Raw genomic sequence first — 19,380 nt, 5'->3', positions numbered from 1 at the left:
GTGTAAAGCACCTAGTGTAATGCCTAGCATAAAGTAAGCACTTGACAAAAATATATTCTCTGTCCTTCAGGTGCCCTTATAAGAAGAGCAATTATCATAAGGGAAGGGAAACAAAAATAATATAAAACCAGGGAGGGGGACAAAACAGAAGAGACTCATAAATATGGAGAACAAACTGAGGGTTGCTGGAGGGCTTGTGGGAGGGGAGATGGGCTCAATGGGTAAGGGGCATTAAGGAATCTACCCCTGAAATCATTGTTGCACTATATGCTAACTAATTGGGATGTAAATTTTAAAAAATAAAAAATAAAATTAAAAAAAGAAAAGCAATTATCTATATAAAGTAATTTAAGAAATATTGTCCATATATTGAGTTATTTACACTTCAAAGATTTCTTGGTCCTTAAAAATAGCACCAAGAAGAGCAGCATAAGATAAAAAAATTGGGATGTATTCAATTTAAGAGCAATGAAATAAAAATGTTGAATTCCTGTGTGGGAACAAGTGTTACAAGCAAAGTCTAAGATCAACAACAGACTGGAAGAAAATATTTGCAACGCAAGAGTTAGTGGTTCTATTTTTGTTAAGAGCTCCTATTAATCAAAAATACAAATTTCAATGGAAAAATAGTCGAAATATTTGAATAGACAACTTACCAAAACTCTACAAATTTTCACTAGACATATAAAACAACATGCTCAACTCTATTAATAAGAAAATAAATACAAAATGCAAAATAAAACAAAGAGATAGTATTTTGCTTATCAGATTAGCAAAATTAAATAGATCGATAATATTCAGATCAGCAGACTTAAAAGTCAAAGAAAAGGTAATATTTTTAGAGGAAAATACGGTATTAGCTATAAAAGATTTATATGCTTATACTCTTTGACCCAGAAATACACTAGAGAAAGAATTATGAGCATAACCAATGATAAGTGTACAAGATATTGGCTGCACTATTATTTGAAATATCCAAATCACTGGAAACAGCTGCAAGTAACAGTAAAATATTCCTAAGCGGCTAAAAAATAAGAAAGGTTTATTATCTCATGTGCCAAAAGACATGAAAGATTATCCTGAGTGTGGGTTAATTTACTGACTCAGGGATGTCATGAAGAACAATGGTTACTACCATCTTTTCCCTCTGCTTGGCATGTAAACTTTGTTCTCACAATAACTGCACTTACCAACATATGGTGCCACAAATCCAGGCTTTATACCAACTGGAACAAAAGATTAATAGCCATCTTTTTGTAACCTATGGAAATGTCTTTCGAAGAAACTTTGTGTTTAGACATCCTCTTATTCTCCTTTGGCCAGAATCATACCACATATCCATTTCTCTTCTTTTTTTTTTTTTTTTTTTTTTTTAATTTATTTTTGGGACAGAGAGAGACAGAGCATGAATGGGGGAGGGGCAGAGAGAGAGGGAGACACAGAATCGGAAACAGGCTCCAGGCTCCGAGCCATCAGCCCAGAGCCTGACGCGGGGCTCGAACTCACGGACCGCAAGATCGTGACCTGGCTGAAGTCGGACGCTTAACCGACTGCGCCACCCAGGCGCCCCCACATATCCATTTCTAAGCAAATGCCTAGCTAGCAAAGAGAATGTGATTCTCTTACTTGATTTAAGAAAGAACATGGCTTCCTAGACGTCAAGTGGGTCACCAAAACTACTTCTGGGACCTCCTTTAAAAGAACAGGACAAATAATGGTAGGGAAATATTCTATACTTTGATTGAAAAAACTGGATACACAGTTCGTTCCCTCTGTTGAGTGAGATTGAGAGGTAAATGAGTCAGAACAGAAAAGGTTATGTTGTGATAACAAATAGACCCCGAATTTCAAAAGGTTAATGCGATAACAATATAGGTTTCCTTTCATTCAAGTCATAGTCTTATTCGAGTTGCCTGGCTCTCCTTGACAGCTCATCTTCCAAGTGTCATAGGGGTCTAGATTTCTTCTAACTTGTAGTTCTACTTGATCTCAAACACATCACTGCCAAATTTATTGCAGAAGTTAAAGAGAGTATGAAGACTCCACAGGGATTTCATAGCCAGCCTTGGGAGTGGGTTACATTACTTCTACTGACCCCCCATTTGTCAGAACACACAGTCCTTCCCCTAACTGCAAGAGAGGTTGGGAAAGGTAGTTTGTGTGCTCAGAAAAGGAAAGCAAGATTCCAGTTGCATTACATAAAGCTTTGTCTCCATCAGAGGGGATTTTTTAAAAAATGACTTTTTTGCCACTGTGGAAAATAGTATAGAGATTCTTCAAAAAATAAAGATAGAACTAACCTATGATCCAGTAATTGCACTACTGGGTATTTATCCAAAGAATACAAAAACACTAATTCAAAGGGATACATGCACCCCTATGTTTACTGCAGCATTGTTTACAATGGCCAAGATACAGAAGCAGCCCAAGTGTCCACTGATAGATGAATAAGAAGATGTGATATATATATGTGGAATATTATTCAGCCATAAAAAGAATGAAATTTAGCCATTTGCAACAACATGGATGGAGTTGGAGAGTATTATACTAAGTGAAATAAGTCAGAGAAAGACAAATACCATATGATCTCACTCATACGTGGAATTTAAGAAACAAAACAAATAAGCAAAAGAAAAAAAGAGAGAGAGAGAAGCAAACCAAGAAACAGACTGTTAACTATAGACAATAGAGAGGAGGTGAGGGGGGATGGGTGAAATAGGTGATAGGGATTAAGGAGTGCACTTACCATGATGAAAAAAATAAAATCAATTAAAATAAAAGTTAAGATGGTAAATTTTATATTATGTGTATTTTACCACAATAAAAACAACCCCCCCCCCCAAAGATTTTTCTTGTTTACTTCACACATTTATCCTAAGCATACAGAAAGTTATGTATAAATTATAACATTTACGTATAAAAAGGCGGGGGGAAAGTCCCTGGTCATTCCTGAGAAGTAATTTTGCCTGGTTTTGATCATATTTAATTCCATTTTCCTTGTATTAAAATCCTTTTTCTTTTTTTTATTCATCCTGGGGACCTTGATATAGAAGAAAATTCTAGTAGAGAGTCTGTAGGTTATGGATTCACCTTAGAGCATCCTAAAAGATCAAGGATTCACAATCTGGGAGGTAAAGAAAGTCAGGGCATTCTAGACAGAAGTCTCAGGAACACACAGGGATACACAGGAAATTGGCCTTACTACTTTTTGGGGAGGCTATTTGTATTTTTATTTACTTCTTTTTTTTTATTTTATTTCTTATTATGGCAAAATACACAACATAAAAGTTACTATTGTACACTTCTTAAGTGTACAATTCAGTGGCATTAAGAATATTCACAATCTTGGGGCACCTGGATGGCTCAGTCGGTTGGGTGGCTGACTTCAGTTCAGGTTGTGATCTTACAGTCCATGAGTTCGAGCCCCGTGTCGGGCTCTGTGCTGACAGCTCAGAGAGAGCCTGGAGCCTGCTTCAGGTTCTGTCTCCCTCTCTCTCTCTGCCTCTCCCCAACTCGCACTCTGTCTCTCTCTCAAAAATAAAATAAAAACATTAAAAAATTTTTTTAAAAAAGAATATTTACAATGTTGTACAGCTGTCACCACTATTTAGTTACAGAAATTTTCATCACCCTACAAGGAAACCCCATATTCAATAAGCAATCATTTCCCATTTCCCTCTTCCCTCAGCCTTTCATAACCACTAATCTGTTTTCTATCTCTACAGATTTTGCCTTTTCTGGATAATTCATATAACAGCAATCATACAATATGTGGCCTTTTGTGTCGGGCTTCTTAGATGATTTAGCATGAGTCAGTTATGTGACCATCTTCTAGTTTATCTGAAACCAGTCCTATTTAGAAAAGGGACTTGACAAAAACATTTATTTTTCCCTACAGAAAGAAGAAGAGTCACAGAGTAGTTGGAAGAGGTAAACATATAAATAGGAAATTATAATAACATGTGGTAAATGCAATGACAGAAATTTGCATGGAGTGTTTGGGAGGAATGCAATTGTCCCAAACTGGGTAGCCTCAAAGGCATGTTATAGAGGTGACACCAGGTTTTTGTATTAATGGATTAAGAAATGTTAATAAAGCAAAGTGGTCTTAGGGAAAAGAAAGGAAAGCCATGTGAGGTGTGTATATGTATATATGTATATATATGTATACATGTATATGCATATGTGTCTGTATGTGTGTGTGTATATGTATATTGAAAAAGACACCTTAAAACACTTTAAGCAAATTGGCAGCTCAACAGTTGCTAAGTGAACTGTAACTCAGAGGCAAGGCCACGGAACATTCGGGGTTAGAAGGACAGTGCCACTGGAAGAATTCACTGTCGCAAACCTCCAAGTCATCATTACGATCGTTGGGGCCAGCCTTTCACTCAACTCAGATCTCACCTCTCTCAAAATCTTCAGTCACACTTGTTAATTCACACACATTTTAATACTTGAGTCTTCTTTGGCTCATTATCTTCTTTATTCACATTTTATTTCTGGCTGCCACAAGCAGATACTATCTCCTTCAAGGCACAGGCACATGGGAGACATTGCCTTGAATCATAGTGGAGTATCACTACCTCTTACAGGCAGTGTAAAATCAAGCAATCAGAAAGATGGTGAGGTAGAAATCTTTTATTTTTATGAAAAAAAATAAATGAATAATGTGATAAGTCTTAGCGTAGGCTGGGATGAGGATTAGTAACAAAACTAAGCAATTATGACCAATGCTTGTTTCAGGACTTATATGGTTTCTTGCCTGTGCTACACACACTTTTCCTTTGGTAACTTCAACCTACCTATACTTCATTTCCTGTAGCTTTGCTTCTTCTGTCCATCAAGGCTTTTCCCCTTCTCGAGCCAAAGCATGCAAATGTGAGCCCAGCTCCAAGAACTCCCCAGAAACTAATGGACAACCTTTCTTACCAACACTTTTGGGATGATTCAGCATCATTATAGTTGCTTTTAAGATTCAAGCTTTGGGGAGGGCTAGATTAACCCACTGACTCGAGATCACATGCAATCTCTCTTGACTACTCAGGTTCTAGTTTATTTCCAAGCCTCCGGAGAACATGTAGAGTTGTGTTCAATGCTAGAGAAATGGTCCCACTAGGCATAAGGTTTCCACCACAAGGTGCTCTGTACCTTTACTAGCAACTCTTGCAAAAATTAAAAACTGCTTCTATCTCAACCTCCTTTCATGACCCTAAACCCAAGTCAAGAATTTCTCTGTTCTTTAGTCAAATTCATATCTACTGGTGATAAAAAATACAAAAAAGAAAAGTCATTGCTCTATGTACACTTTACATTGGGGTCATTTTCACTGTTGTATACAAGATGATCCTGAAAGATCCACCTTTTTAAAAGAATGAACAATCATCCTCAACGCATGGCACCCAACTCCTTTCAAGCTGAATTTTAAGATAAAGGAAACAAAGTAAGACCTAGACTTTCTTCTGAGGAACAAAGAAACGCAGAAGAGCCATATTCTTGGAGAAGTAAAAAACAGGCAGGAAGGAATGTGGAAACTTACCACAAATAATAGATTCAGGTAGTTCAAGGATAATATTTTCTTTTAAAAATATTCATTATACTTGCCTGGAGAACTGAAAACCATTGTTCTTTGGCCAAAGAAATCAGAGGAAGAATGTTGGATTTCATACAAACCATTTCCCTATGCACATAGTACTAGATAACCAAAATAAACATTAAAAAATACCCATCGTATTTTAGGCACTCAGAGAAGGTAATGTGTAAGGAGCCCTGCTCCTTCCTATAGCTGAAAAAGGGAAAATACATGAAAAAAAAAAAAGACATTTGGATTTTATATTATTATTAGGGGCTGGAAGGAAGAGGTTTTGGACAGTGATATGCACATTACTTGCAACTGCCACAAACAGAAGGCACAAAATATTGGGTACTATGGCAGGTGAAAGAACGGGCTTTGGAGTTGGGCACACCCGGCTTGAACCCAGACCCTCCTATTCACTTTCTCACTTGACTTCAGGCAAGCTTCTTTTTTTAATTTTTTTCTAAAGTTTATACATTTATTTTGAGAAAGAGAAAGAGGTGAGCAGGGGAGGGGCAAAAAGAGAGGGAGACAGAGAATCCCAAGCAGGTTCCATGCTGTCAGTGTGGAGCCCAACATGGGGTTCAATCCCATGAACTGTGAAATCATGATCTGGGCTGAAGTGGGACGCTTAACTGACTGAGCCACAGGTGTCCCTCTAAGAAATTCTTTTTCTTTTTTAATGTTTATTTATTTTTGAGAGAGAGAGAGAGAGAGAGAGAGAGAGAGAGACAGAGCGAGAGTGGGGGAGGGTCAGAGAGACAGGGAGACACAGAATCTGAAGCAGGCTCCAGGCTCTGAGCTGTCAGCACACAGCCGGACCCTGGGCTTGAAGTCACAAACTGCGAGATCATGACCTGAGCCGAAGTCAGACACTTAACCGACTGAGCCACCCAGGTGCTCCCTCTAAGACAATTTTAAGCACAGGAAAGTCACTTACTCCTCAAGACTGGCATTCCACTTCGAGAAAACTTTCCAGGGGTCAGCAAACTATTTTCAGTAGAGGAGCAGACACTAAATACTTTTGGCTTTGTGGGCCACATACGGTCTCCATTGCTGCTGCTGCTGCTTCCTTAATAACCCTCTGATACTATAAAAACTATTCTTCACTCAAAATCTGTTATGCATTGAATGTCTGTGTCTCCCCAAAATGTATATGTTAAAATCCTAACCTCCAATGCAATAGTATTTGGAGATGGGGCCTTTGGGAGGCAGTTAGGTTGTGAGGGTGGAGCCCTAATGAATGGCATTAGCCATTAGTGCCCTTAGAAGAGGAGGCATGAGAAAACTTGCTGCTTTTCTCTCCCTCAGCCATGGGAGGATACCAGAGGGAGATGGCCATCTATAAACCAGGAAGTGGGTCCTTACCAGACACCAGGTCAGTAACCACCTTCATCTTGGACTTTCCAGGCACCCGAACTGGGACAAATAAATGTTTATTGTTTAAGATGCCCCACCTGTGGTATTCTGTTATAGCCACCCAAGCCAGGACACGGCCCATATGAAAACAGGCCACGAAAACAGTATGGAGGTTCCTCAAAAAATTAAAAGTAGAACTACCATATGATCCAGGAATTCCACCTCTGGGAATATATCCGAAGGAAATATAAACACTAACTGGAAAAGATATCCGTACCCACGTTCACAGCAACACTGCTTACAATAGCCAAGACATGGTAACAAGTTTCTATCGATGAATGAATGGATAAAGAAGTTGAGGTATATATATATATGTGTGTGTGTGTGTGTGTGTGTGTGTGTGTGTGTGTGTGTGTGTATGCAATAGAATATTATTCAGCCACTAAAAAACAAGGGCGTCCTACCATTTGCAACAATATGGATAAGGTTCAAAGGTATTGTGCTAAATGAAGTAAGTCAGACAGAGGAAGGCAAGCAAATACTGTATGATCTCACTTATATGTACAACCTAAATACACACACACATACCTACACACACCAAACCCATAGAAAAAGAGATCAGAGTTGTGGTTATCAGAGGAAGGGAAAGGAGGAAAAGAGAGGAAGGTGGTCAAAAGGTACAAACTTCTGGCTATAAGTACTAGGGATGTAATGTACAAGACGATGATTACAGACAGTGCTGCTGCAATATATCTAGGAAAAATTGTAAAGAAACTAGATCTAAGAGTTCTCTTCACAAGGATAATTTTTTTCTTTTCTTTTTATTGTCTCGTTTTGAGATGATGGATGTTAACTAAACCTATTAGGGTCATCATTTCGCAATATGTGTGAATCAAACACTCATGCTATATACCTTAAATTTATATAGTCATGTATGTCAATTATTTCTCAGTAAAAATGGAGACAAAAAACCCCTAAAGAGGCCCTGGGCAAAATCCCACTTGCCATAGTTTGCCAGCTCCTGTTCTAAAATGTGATGATCCTTAAAAAAATAAAAAAGTAAAATAAATAAAAATTAAAAATAATTAAATGTGATGATTCTTCTCAGTATTAAGCCAAAATCTACCCCCTCAATACGTCCTTCCCTTAGCTCTGGTTCAGTATTAGCAAATATAATAGAATCTATCCTTGATCTTCCACTTAACTCACTCTATCAACTCTATGGGATATGTACTATGATTATCCCACTTTACAGGCAGGAAGGTCTTGCCAGGAGTGGGGATTCGGGATACGAAACATAAAGTTTCAAAAAACTCTTTCCACCCTGAGGTCCTACTTCTGCCCCCCAGAGAACACAAAGGCATCAGAGTCCTCTTTTGGCAGTTCTTGAAATAGCTGTCAAACTCACAAAATACTTTCTTCTACATGTTAAATATTGTCTGCTTTCCTGCTGCTTAAATAATATAGTTTTAAATCTCCCTATGGTGATCATTTCCTTTAAGTAAGGTCTTTTTCTTTTTTTAACGTTTTTTTTTTTATTTTTGAGACAGAGAGAGACAGAGCATGAACAGGGGAGGGGCAGAGAGAGAGGGAGACACAGAATCGGAAGCAGGCTCCAGGCTCCGAGCCATCAGCCCAGAGCCCGACGCGGGGTTCGAACTCACGGACCGCGAGATCGTGACCTGAGCTGAAGTCGGAGGCTTAACCGACTGAGCCACCCAGGCACCCCAGTAAAGTCTTTTTCAAATTTGCTCCCCACTTAATAGCTTCAGCCAACACTGATCTTTTCCCATCTTACTTATCAATATAATTTTGCTCCATACCTAGTATATAGAATATGGATTTATGAGTATATACATTTGGGCACAGGATTATATAATTATTCAACTCTCTCTGCCTTTCTCTTTCATGTGTGAGGCACATATATTCAAAATTTTATTTTGTTTTGTCTTGTTATGAATTTTGCCTGTGTAAATTTTCTCTCATCTAAATTAATGTAAATTCTTTTTGGATACACAATGGAAAAACCAAAATCATCTTTTAATTATCAAAGATTACTCAAAATTGGATAACAGATCCCCAAATGATGACCATTTTCAAAGAGAAAATAATGGAAGAAAGCCATAGCCAAGCAAGGTAGGTAGCCTCTGAGATGGCCTTCATTGACACCCACTTCTTGGCATAGTGGTAACTCATGCCTTTATGTATGTAACACCCTCCCTGAGTCTGGGCTGGACCTAATGACTGCTTCCAATAAATAGAATGCAGCACAAGTGATGGGATGTCACTTCCAAGATTGGTTGCACAGAGACTTACTTCCAACTTACTAGATCTCTGTTTCTCTCTCTCTCTCCCTCCTGAGTCCTCTATTATTCTCTCACTTGCTCACCCTGATGGTAGCTGTCGTGACGTGGACTTCCTTGTGGAGAAGCCCATGTGGCAAATAACTGAGGCTAACCTCTAGCCAAAACCAGCAAGCAACTGAGGCCCTCAGTCTAACAGCCTAGAGAGAACTGAATCTGGCCAACAGCCATGCGAGTGAGTTTGGAAACGGGCCCTTCCCAGTAAAGTGTTGACATGACTATAGCCCCTGACACTTTGATTATAGCCTACAAGAAACCCTAAGCTCAAGTCTAAGCTGTGTCTTTATTTCTGATCCCCGGAAACTATGAGATAATAAATGATTACTAGTATAAGCTGGCATGTTTCAGAGTCATTTGTTACACAACAATAGATACCTAATATAATAAGGATTTGGTCTTATCAAAAGTAACGAGACTGCTCAGTGGGTAGGGGGTTTCCTTTCGGTATGATGAAAGTGCTCTGGAATTAGATGGTGGTAATGGGGACACAACATTGCAAATGTACTAAATGCCAACTGCAAAGTGGTTACATTTGGTTCTGTGAATTTTACCTCAGTGTTTTTTTTTTTTTTTTTTAAAGGAAGCAGCACAAGACAAAGAAACAAGGAGAAAAATGGGAAGATAAAAGGAAAAAGAAAAGTTTACGTAAGAACACCCACAAGAAAAACTGTGCATCACAAAGAATGAAAACTATGACCAAAACTTGGCAAGTTACTCAACATAATGAATCTGTTGAGATAAATATAGAGACCCCAGGGCTCTGTTAGGAGAGGGCAAGATGACACAAGGAGCTAAAATTTACAAAGCAGCAGCAAGTGACAAAAAGGTTTTACTATGAAAGAAGGAAATAAGATGAGGGGAAAGAAGGTGCTGTTTTCTTAATAAATAGTTCTAGAATGATTTATCCCTTCAAATTACATAAATATATAATTTATTTCGAAACTAAACTTCACACAGCCAAAAGGGAAAGTAGATGATTTTAATTTTAAAACTCTAGCAAACTTTTTGTGCAGCTAAGGGTAGAATTAAGGGTGGCCACCTTTGAACGTGGTTTTTGTTTTTTTTCTCATGGGCCAAAAACCATCCTGATTACAGAAGTACATACACTCCACAATCAGGAATCCAATCAACAAACAGAAACTAGGACTTCTTTTCCTAATGAGGTAAGATGTTACATGCACTCTGGACAGGGACAATTGTTTAAATTATTTTGCAATTAGAAAAATGTTTCTTTGTCACGGCATGTATTTATACTGTACTGTCCCTGAGACTCAGTGTTTGCTTTGGGGAAATGTATATGTATCCTGTACTCGGGGTATCCAAGCCAGCCCCCCTCCTGCCCTTCCTCATGTTGCTTTTTTAGCACAGTGATTTTTAACTCAGTGTTGTAGAATCATGAAAGCTTAAAAAAAATCAGGGTCCCACAATCAGATATTCTGATTTGGCCGAGCTAGAATATGGTCTGGGCATTGGGTAGAAATAGACCACTGTTTCTAAACTGTACAACAGAGAAATATAATAGAACAAACCTGTGTTCTAGACAGGAAGATATCAGAATTTGAGAAATACAGCACTGAGAATTATTCTGTTCCAATATATCCTGGAAACATATCCTGGAAATGTGGGTGGGATTGATGGAAAACACCAGGGCCAAGTCAATGCCTGTGAATAAAATGGGATGAGGAAGGATGACGTCTCAAAATGTAGGTTGGATGAAAGGGGCACAGTGCTGAGAACAGGACTACAAGGCTAGGCAGTTTGGTTGTCCGAGTAGGGACTTTCCAGGGAAAGATAATTTATGGTGTTTTCTCCTTAGAGTGTCCACACTACATGCTCTGAAATATTTCATCCAAAACAAGTCCTACTTATGTCTCTACCCCAAATCCCCCATAATAGCCCTTTGTGACTGATTCAAAAAGTGATCATCTCACATTTAGAGACAAACCACTGGCAAAGGTGGTGTTAGGGGCTGAACTGTGTGCCCCAAAGTTCATGTGTTAAAGTTCTAACATCTAGGATCTCAGGATGTAATCTTACTTGGAGATAGGTTCTTAATCAAGTAAAAGTGAGATCATATTAGGGTAGGTTTTCCCATATGACTCTTGTCCTTATTTAAAAGGGGGAATTTACACACAGAGATAAGAACAGATGAACGACAAAGATGATGAGACAAAGAACAGGGCCATGTACCAGCCATGAAGAGGCCCAGAACAGATCCCTCCTTCACAACCCTCAAAGGGAGCCAACCCTGCCATTCCTTTGATTTTCAACTTCTAGCCTCCAGAATTGTGAAAAAAAATACATTCTTGTTGTTTAAGCTACCCAGTTTGTGGCACTTTGTTACATCAGTTCTAGAAAACTAATACAGAGGATGTTGGCCTTTCCTTTAGGGTGAGAGGGCTTTTCAGAACAATAATTCCTGTTTCTTTGAGGGAAGGGGGAAATATCAGATTACCCCTAGAATGAGCCAAATGACTTATTCCAATGTAATAAAAAAAGTCACACCCCTCCCAAAGAGTTTAATTTTTAATATCAAAATGTGTCCTTGTGGCATAATGGGGAATATATATTTGGCCTTTGTCCCCAGTTCCTGGCACATTGATCCTAAAACTCTTGGAATTTCCTGAGTGATAGGAGTGCCTTTTGATATTCACGAGGCTTTCGATCATTCCTGAGTTTATGATAAGAAGGTGATCTTGACATCCCCTAGATAGCATCAGGATGGGGGCTACTCCCCAAAAAGAACAAGAACTTTCAGCCCCAATCCCTGGCCTCCAGGGAGAAAAGAAGGGCTAGAGATTGAATTCAATCACCAATGGCCAATTACTTAATCAATCATGTCTACACGAAGAAACCTCCATGGAAACACCTAAACAATGGGATTCAGAGAGCATCCTGGTTGGTGAATACATCTAGGTGCTAGGAGGATGGCATGCCTGGCAAGGGCATGGAAGATCTGCGCCCCTTGCCCCATACCTTGTCCTGTGCAATACTTCCTTTGCCCCTTTGTAATCTGTATCCTTTACAATAAACCCGTAGTAGTATGTAAAGTGCCTTCCTGAGTTCTGTGAGACATTCTAGGGAATTAATGAACTTTCTAGGAGGAGGTCGTGGGAACCTCCAAATTTGTAGCAAGTCAGACAGAAGTGTGGGTAAACTGGTACCTAATACTTGCAACTGGGTCTGAAGTGGGAACAGTTTTCGGACTGGGCCCTTAAGCCTGCAGAGTCCGATGTTAACTCCAGGTAGTTACTGTCAGGATCCAACTGAATTGTCAGAAACTCAGTTGATGTTTGGAAAACTGGAAAACTGTAGTCTCAAACGTGCATAACCTTGCAAGGCAAATAACAAGATGATGGTCATATTGCTACTCATTCATTCACTTACCCTTTAAGGGACACCTACCACATAAGAGCTTCTTGCTGCTGCCCCGATAACTCAATGGAGGGGGGACAAGGAGGTGACAACGGCTTCCCAGGAAACACAGCCACAGATTCTCAAAGAGTCACCAGCTCTCCTTAGCAGCCTTTGCCTGGGCGGCAGCTGAGCACAGACAGGAAGAGTGGGAGAGCGTGGGTGAGGTCAGGAAGGAAACCAACCTGGTTTCGGCTCCCACCAGCTCTTCCTTTCTTCTCCCTCCTCCCCTGGTTCTTCAAGGCCTTTTTTCTCCCTTTGGACAAGAAATAAAGGTGGCCTGAAGTGCAAATTACTGGTTGGCAGCCACTGCAGTTTTTGTCACTGACAATTCTCACTCCTGAGTCCCTTAGATTTCCCTGGGCCAAGTCAATTTACTGCCCCCTCTTCCGTCTATGTGAACATGCCAATCCGGATCCGCAGGCAGCCCCAGAAACACAAATGCAAACCCTCTGTCTTCCCTGCGTCTCAGGCTTCTGATCTTTGACCTCCTGGAGTGGTGCATTTGTGAGTTGTTTTGCTACTTTTCTTACAACCTTCCCCTGCAGTTGGCGTAGGTGGAGAACCATACAGAGTGGGCTTAGGTTTGGTGCAGGTATGGATTCAAATTCCCCTGTGCTCATTACGTCTGCATCTTGTAGGAGTTCCTTAAAGCCTCCAAACTGGTTTCCCCTTTGTAAAATGCAGATTTTAATCCAAGGAGCTGATAGGCAGGCAGGTTTAATTTGTCAGGTAGGTTGGAGCGGTCACTTAAGGTAATTACAGGAAACCAACAAGATCATATAACTTTTGGAGAACTGAAGAAAACCTAACCTATACTACAAATGCAACTGGCTATCTTCCCAAGAAGTGAACGTATTATGGTTTAGAAACACTTAATGAAATCTGAATGCAGTCAACTCTACAGGCAAGAAGGAATTCTTTAGAATTGTATATTCAGCCCTCTTCACCCTCATGTTTCCATGATTCTGTTAGAGCACAAGTGGCTACAGGCCCAGACATCTGCAAAGAGATTTTCTTTTGTTCCTCCTTAGGGACGTTTCATTTGTAAACTTTAACACGCAAAGAATTTTATAGGTTTGTATGCCAAAAACCAAGTATTACGTACTCTGTGAGTGATCTAAGGAATTTTTGGCGTAATTCTGATGATACTCAATTTACCTGATACAATGAGTTTGAACTTCATTTTTAATAAATGTTTATCCTATTATTCTAACATAGCATAGGCAATGGAAATATAAATATACATAACTTTTCAGTATTTCATGTTTTTCAAATATCCAAGTAAGATATTCTTATAATGTGTAAAAACACTATAAAAGAACAGATCAGCAAATCTGCAGGCTGCTACCATGCTCCACAACCTCTCCCTCACCCACACCCACACCCCCCCCTCCACACACACCCACACACACACACAGAGCTTCGTGGGTACCCTTTCAAACCATTCTCTCCATCAAATTCATACATGCATATATATACCCATCCATAGGACTTATACTGTTGTTACTGTTTTTAAAATATATGATTATTCTATACATATTACTGGGCAGTGTGGACCTTCTACACTTGTATATATTAATAATGTCCAATATTAGTAGACATAGATCTAACCTGATCTACTTTCTAGACTTTATGCATATAGTCACATACACTGAACATTTTGTACAAGCAGTTTTAAATCAAACATTCTGAAACACTTTCTGTTAAGCCTTTTTCTCTTAATTTTATTTTTTTTTCTCCACGCCTTTCTTCTCCTTTCCTATCTTCATATTTATTCTACCAACTGTGAGTTCAGGGATTTTACCATATGGTTTTGGGTTTCTAAGAATGTCCTATTTATATCCTTTGTTCACAGCTCTGAACTATGTTTTCATGTCAGTTTGAGGCCTGAATATTCCTTGTATTCTATAGATTTTTAAATGTTGTCTACATTTGTGTTACAAATACATTTTACAAATCTATCATCTACATCCATTCACTTTGGTGTCTTCTGCCATATATATATATATATATATATATATATATATATATATATAAATATGTCTTTTACACTTTTTGGATTTCTTGTCCTGTTTTAAAAGTTCTCTCTTATCCATAGGTAATAAGGGTAACCTCCTAGATTTTCTTCAAAGATTCTTATTTATTTCTTTAAAAAAATTTTTATATTCAAGTCTTGAATCCATCTGGAATTTATTTTCATATATGAGATGGGGCTCCCACTTAACTTTTTTCCAGATGAACTCAAATGTTAACTGTGCTTAAATAAACTGCCTTTTCCCCTAAAAAAACAAAGTGCCAACTTTATTATATATTCAAAATTCATAAATATTAGAGCTTATTTTTTCATTCTTTATTTTGTCCCAAAGATCTATTTATCCATTTTTTAAATGTTTATTTATTTTTGAGAGAGACAGACAGAGGGAGTGGGGGTGGGGCAGAGAGAAAGGGGGAACAGAGGATCTGAAGCAGGCTCTACGCTGACAGGGAGAGCCTGATGTGGGGGGTCAAACTCATGAACCATGAGATCATGACCTGAGATGAAGTTGGAGGCTTAACTGCTACCCAGGCATCCCTACTCATCCATTTAAATGCCAGAGCTCTAAACGGCACCTTCTAATGTCTGGTAAGGCAATATCCTTACCATGATATTTCTTTTTTGCACTTTTCTTAGTTATTTTTGTTAGTCTTTCATAAGAACATCTGTCATGAAATTCCCAGAAATAATTCTTACAATTATAATTGGAAATGATATTTTTATTTAGGAAAGTTACCATGTAAAACCATGGCATGTCTTTCTAACTGCATGAATATTCTTTTATGTCTTTTAATAAGAACTCATTTTTTCCCTAAAAGTTTACTGTTAAGTTTTCCTGTTAAATTCTGATGCTTTTCTTCTTAAATTCATTCCTAAGTATTTTATCATTTTTGCCACCATTATGAATGAAATATTTTCTTACTTTTATTTCTGGTTATCATTATTATAGAGGAAACCCACTGCTTTTTATGCCTTTATCTTATACAATCTTTATCTTATACTAATGTATGATAATACATATCTTTATTATATAAGTGACTTCCTTTCCTATTAATTCTTAGTAATGTACTATATATAATGTACTTGTTGATTTTTCTAGTTACACAGTTTTTCGCTAGTAAAAATAAAAATTTTATAACTTCTTTTCTAAAACTTTTGCTTTTGTTTTAGTTGAAATAAGTTTCATATCTGACATTTAGGAGATCTATAATTATTTGGGGTGCTGAGGGTAAACAATTATTTCATATTCACCCAGCTATTTTCACCATTTATAATTATCTGGGTTTTAAAAATCAATATTAATAATCTCCAACAATTAAAAATGAATAAGAACTAAATGTCTACTTCACCACATACTTAGCAGACTGTATGTTAAAATGAATATAATCACATACCTATTTATTAGCAGTCAGGAACCAAAATGGTCACACACTCTGTATTCTAAACTCAGTGAAGCTCAGTATCCCTTCCACTTGTAAGAACTCCAAAGAATACCTTTTCTGGAAAGCTTACCCCTTCACAAATAAAACAAATATTCTGATGGTGGGATCCATTAATCTTCTAGTCATATTAGGCAGAAAACAGAGGTTCAGATGGCATTCTAGATGGAGGGGGCTGTTCTGAAGGTATTAAGTAAAGAACTAAGCCTCCAGCCAACAGCTACAAGAATGAACCATTTAAAACTGGATCTTCTGGCCCCATTCAAGCCTTCAGATGACTGACTCCTATGAATATCCTTACATCATGAGAGACCCTGAGCCATAACAATTCAGCTAAGTTTCTCCAAACTTCTTGACCCACATAAACTATGAGATAATATATGTTTGTTGTTTCAGGCCACCAAGGTTTAGGTTAACTTTTCATGCAGCTGTTTTTAAAAATATGTTCTATCTTACTCTATGCTAATTGATTTTAATTTGACATTTTTCTTTCGTCCCTTTTTGTATCTGTGGCTTATTTACAAGTTAGAACCGCTTATTAATTTGGGACCTGTAGTATACTTTTCTAATGTACTAATAGTTCCTTTATTTTTCCTGAGCTACAATCAAGCCTATTATTTCTCTATTAATATTAATTTTAGCTCAAAAAACCCTTACCAAGTGACCTATTCTTCTACTTCTCCCCTCCAAGTCCATGCACCTCTTAGGATGAGACTTCAGATTCTCCATTCTTCCTATCCCACTCACAGATCCAGGTCTATGCTGCCATCCCTCGAGCACCCCATTCTCATCTCTGTTATGATTTCTTTGTCGTTAGCTGTGGTCCATTCTCCAGAATTTTCCACCTATAGAATAATCAGTTGATGCATGCTTTAAGTCCTTTCATATCTACACATATTTGTATTTATTTCACTATGCTAGTGGAATGGCATTCTGGCTGCTTGTAGGAGCCATGGCTACACTTAGTTAAGTAGCCTGTAGATGTCATTCTATAGTCGGCAACTCTTCATTCTGCAGATGAGAAGCCCAATACCAAGCTGACTTTTTTATGATTATTAACCCTCCAAATAACTTGTTCTTTCTGTCTGGAAGTCTCTACATTTTTTTCTTTATCCTTGGACTTAAGGAATTTTATCAAGACCCACTGCAAAGGACCTCACTGTCTCAGGTCTTCCTTTCAGTTTAGGAAGTTTTTCTTCTATTATTTGTTTAATTATTGCCTTTCTTCCAAATCTTCTTGTTTTTCCTTTCTGAACTATTATTATTTGCATGTTAAATCTCCTGTGACTGTAATTCTCATCTGTCCCTCTTGATGTCTCTTTTCAGTTTGGCTAGATAGTCTCTGCAGGTTTTTTCCACTTATTTTCTCGGCCCCTAATGTGAAACTCAGGAAGGACTGTTTTCCCCTTCAATTTATCCACTGATATATTACTTAGAAAATAATGGGACTTAGTTCCCCAAATCATTTCTGTGCTGTAATGAAGCTCCTTATCTGCTCTTGTTTTATTTAAGTTGCCATTCACATCACCCTCCAGCTCTTGCATGGGCAGGGGCTGTCTCTCCTACTGTGCTTGTTCTTCTTTCTCTAGGCATGTTTGGAACATTGCGAATGTTCCCATATATAGGTTTTGTTTTTGTTTTTGTCTGTTCATTTGGGACTGGCTGCTGGACCCTGAGTAGCATGGTGGATTCTGCTCCCCTGGAACTATATATGGATGTAGCCAACCAACAGATTTGCTCACTCCTGTCTTATCATCTGAGGAAGACTGTCTGCTCCTTGGTCTCTTCAAGCTTTCCAGTCTCAGGGGGTAGAGTGGGCTCAGCTCATTTGCTCAGTTTTTTCTTAGATGATCATAAATGACAGAACACCACTGATCCACCCCAGGATCTGGGCCTGGTTCAAATCTTCACCTCAGGGCTCATCCGTCCTCGTCCCAGGCTCTTGTGATGCCCAACACATGGATAGTCCTACAAAATCCTCTTATTCCCATCCTCCAGGCTCTGGCTCCCTTTTAGCCCCAACAGCCATTTGGCTCATGTGAAGGAAGGATTAAAGTTGAATTTTGGAATTCAGCAGGATGTTTTAACCATCATGTTTCCAGAATTCCTTTCTGTCTTTAGAACTTATTCCTTAACTAAGTTGTGATGCTAATCTGTGTCTAATACATGGCGTTAGACAACATCCCTACCCCCAAGTATCTACTTACAGCCTCTTTTTTCATGCAAGCAGAGCATTTTTGAGTGTGGTCTATAATTAGGATATTTCTGATAAAAGCCATATTGCAGGTACAGATGCTGAGGTACTGGAAGATCGATAAAAAACATTTCACTTTTCCTGGCCTCAGTTATGAATCGAATGGAAAGTAAAACAAAAGAGTAAGATAGATGGGGATACCAGCAGCACCTTAATTACTGATTTAAGAACATGGTTTAAGAATTTTGGTAGCCAGTTTCTAAAAAGACACCATTCATGTACACATCTTTTGAACCTCTGCCTGGTATGAACATCTCTGTGTTGCCATCCCTAACCTAGTAAATCTTGGCTGGCCCCGTGACTCACTTGTAACCAACAGAATATATCAGAAGTGATGCTGTGTCACTTTCGTGACTAGGTCAGAAGCCTCCAGCTTCTACTTTGTTCACCTGGAATGCTCGCTCTGAAAAAAAGCCAGCCACAGTGAACGTAGTCCAACTGCTCAGAGACCACTATAATGTGAGGAAACCAGCACTAACCTTGTAGAGTGTCCATTTGGAGAAATAGACATGCCCAGCTAGCCCTAATTATTTCAGCCAGCCTTGTCCAGGCAAAGAAATGTCAGTGAAAACCTTGGACATTCTGGCCCTGGAAGATGTGATGTGGAGAACTGAGAAACCCAGCTCATGGCTAGAATCAAGGCCCAAGATGTATGGCTCCAGTCAAACCAGTTGAGCCAAATGTAGCTATTTTATCCAACCTAACTAAAGGCTCTTGTCATTGCAGGGCACAATACAGGTCATCCTTGCCGTATCCTGCCCAAATTTCGGACCCACAAAATTATGAACCGAGTAACATGATTGTTGTTTCACACTGCTAAATTTTAGGATAGTGTGCCATATAACACAAGGTAACTGGGCAAGACGTGTAGTAACAATGGGCTCTTCATGTTACCTTGTCCGTCACAGACAACACTGGATAATCACAACCTCTCCAGG

The sequence above is a fragment of the Panthera onca genome, chromosome F2, assembly GCF_046562875.1.
Source record: "Panthera onca isolate mPanOnc1 chromosome F2, mPanOnc1 haplotype 2, whole genome shotgun sequence".
In the NCBI taxonomy this organism is placed as follows: domain Eukaryota; kingdom Metazoa; phylum Chordata; class Mammalia; order Carnivora; family Felidae; genus Panthera; species Panthera onca.
Note: the sequence above shows the minus strand (reverse complement) of the source record.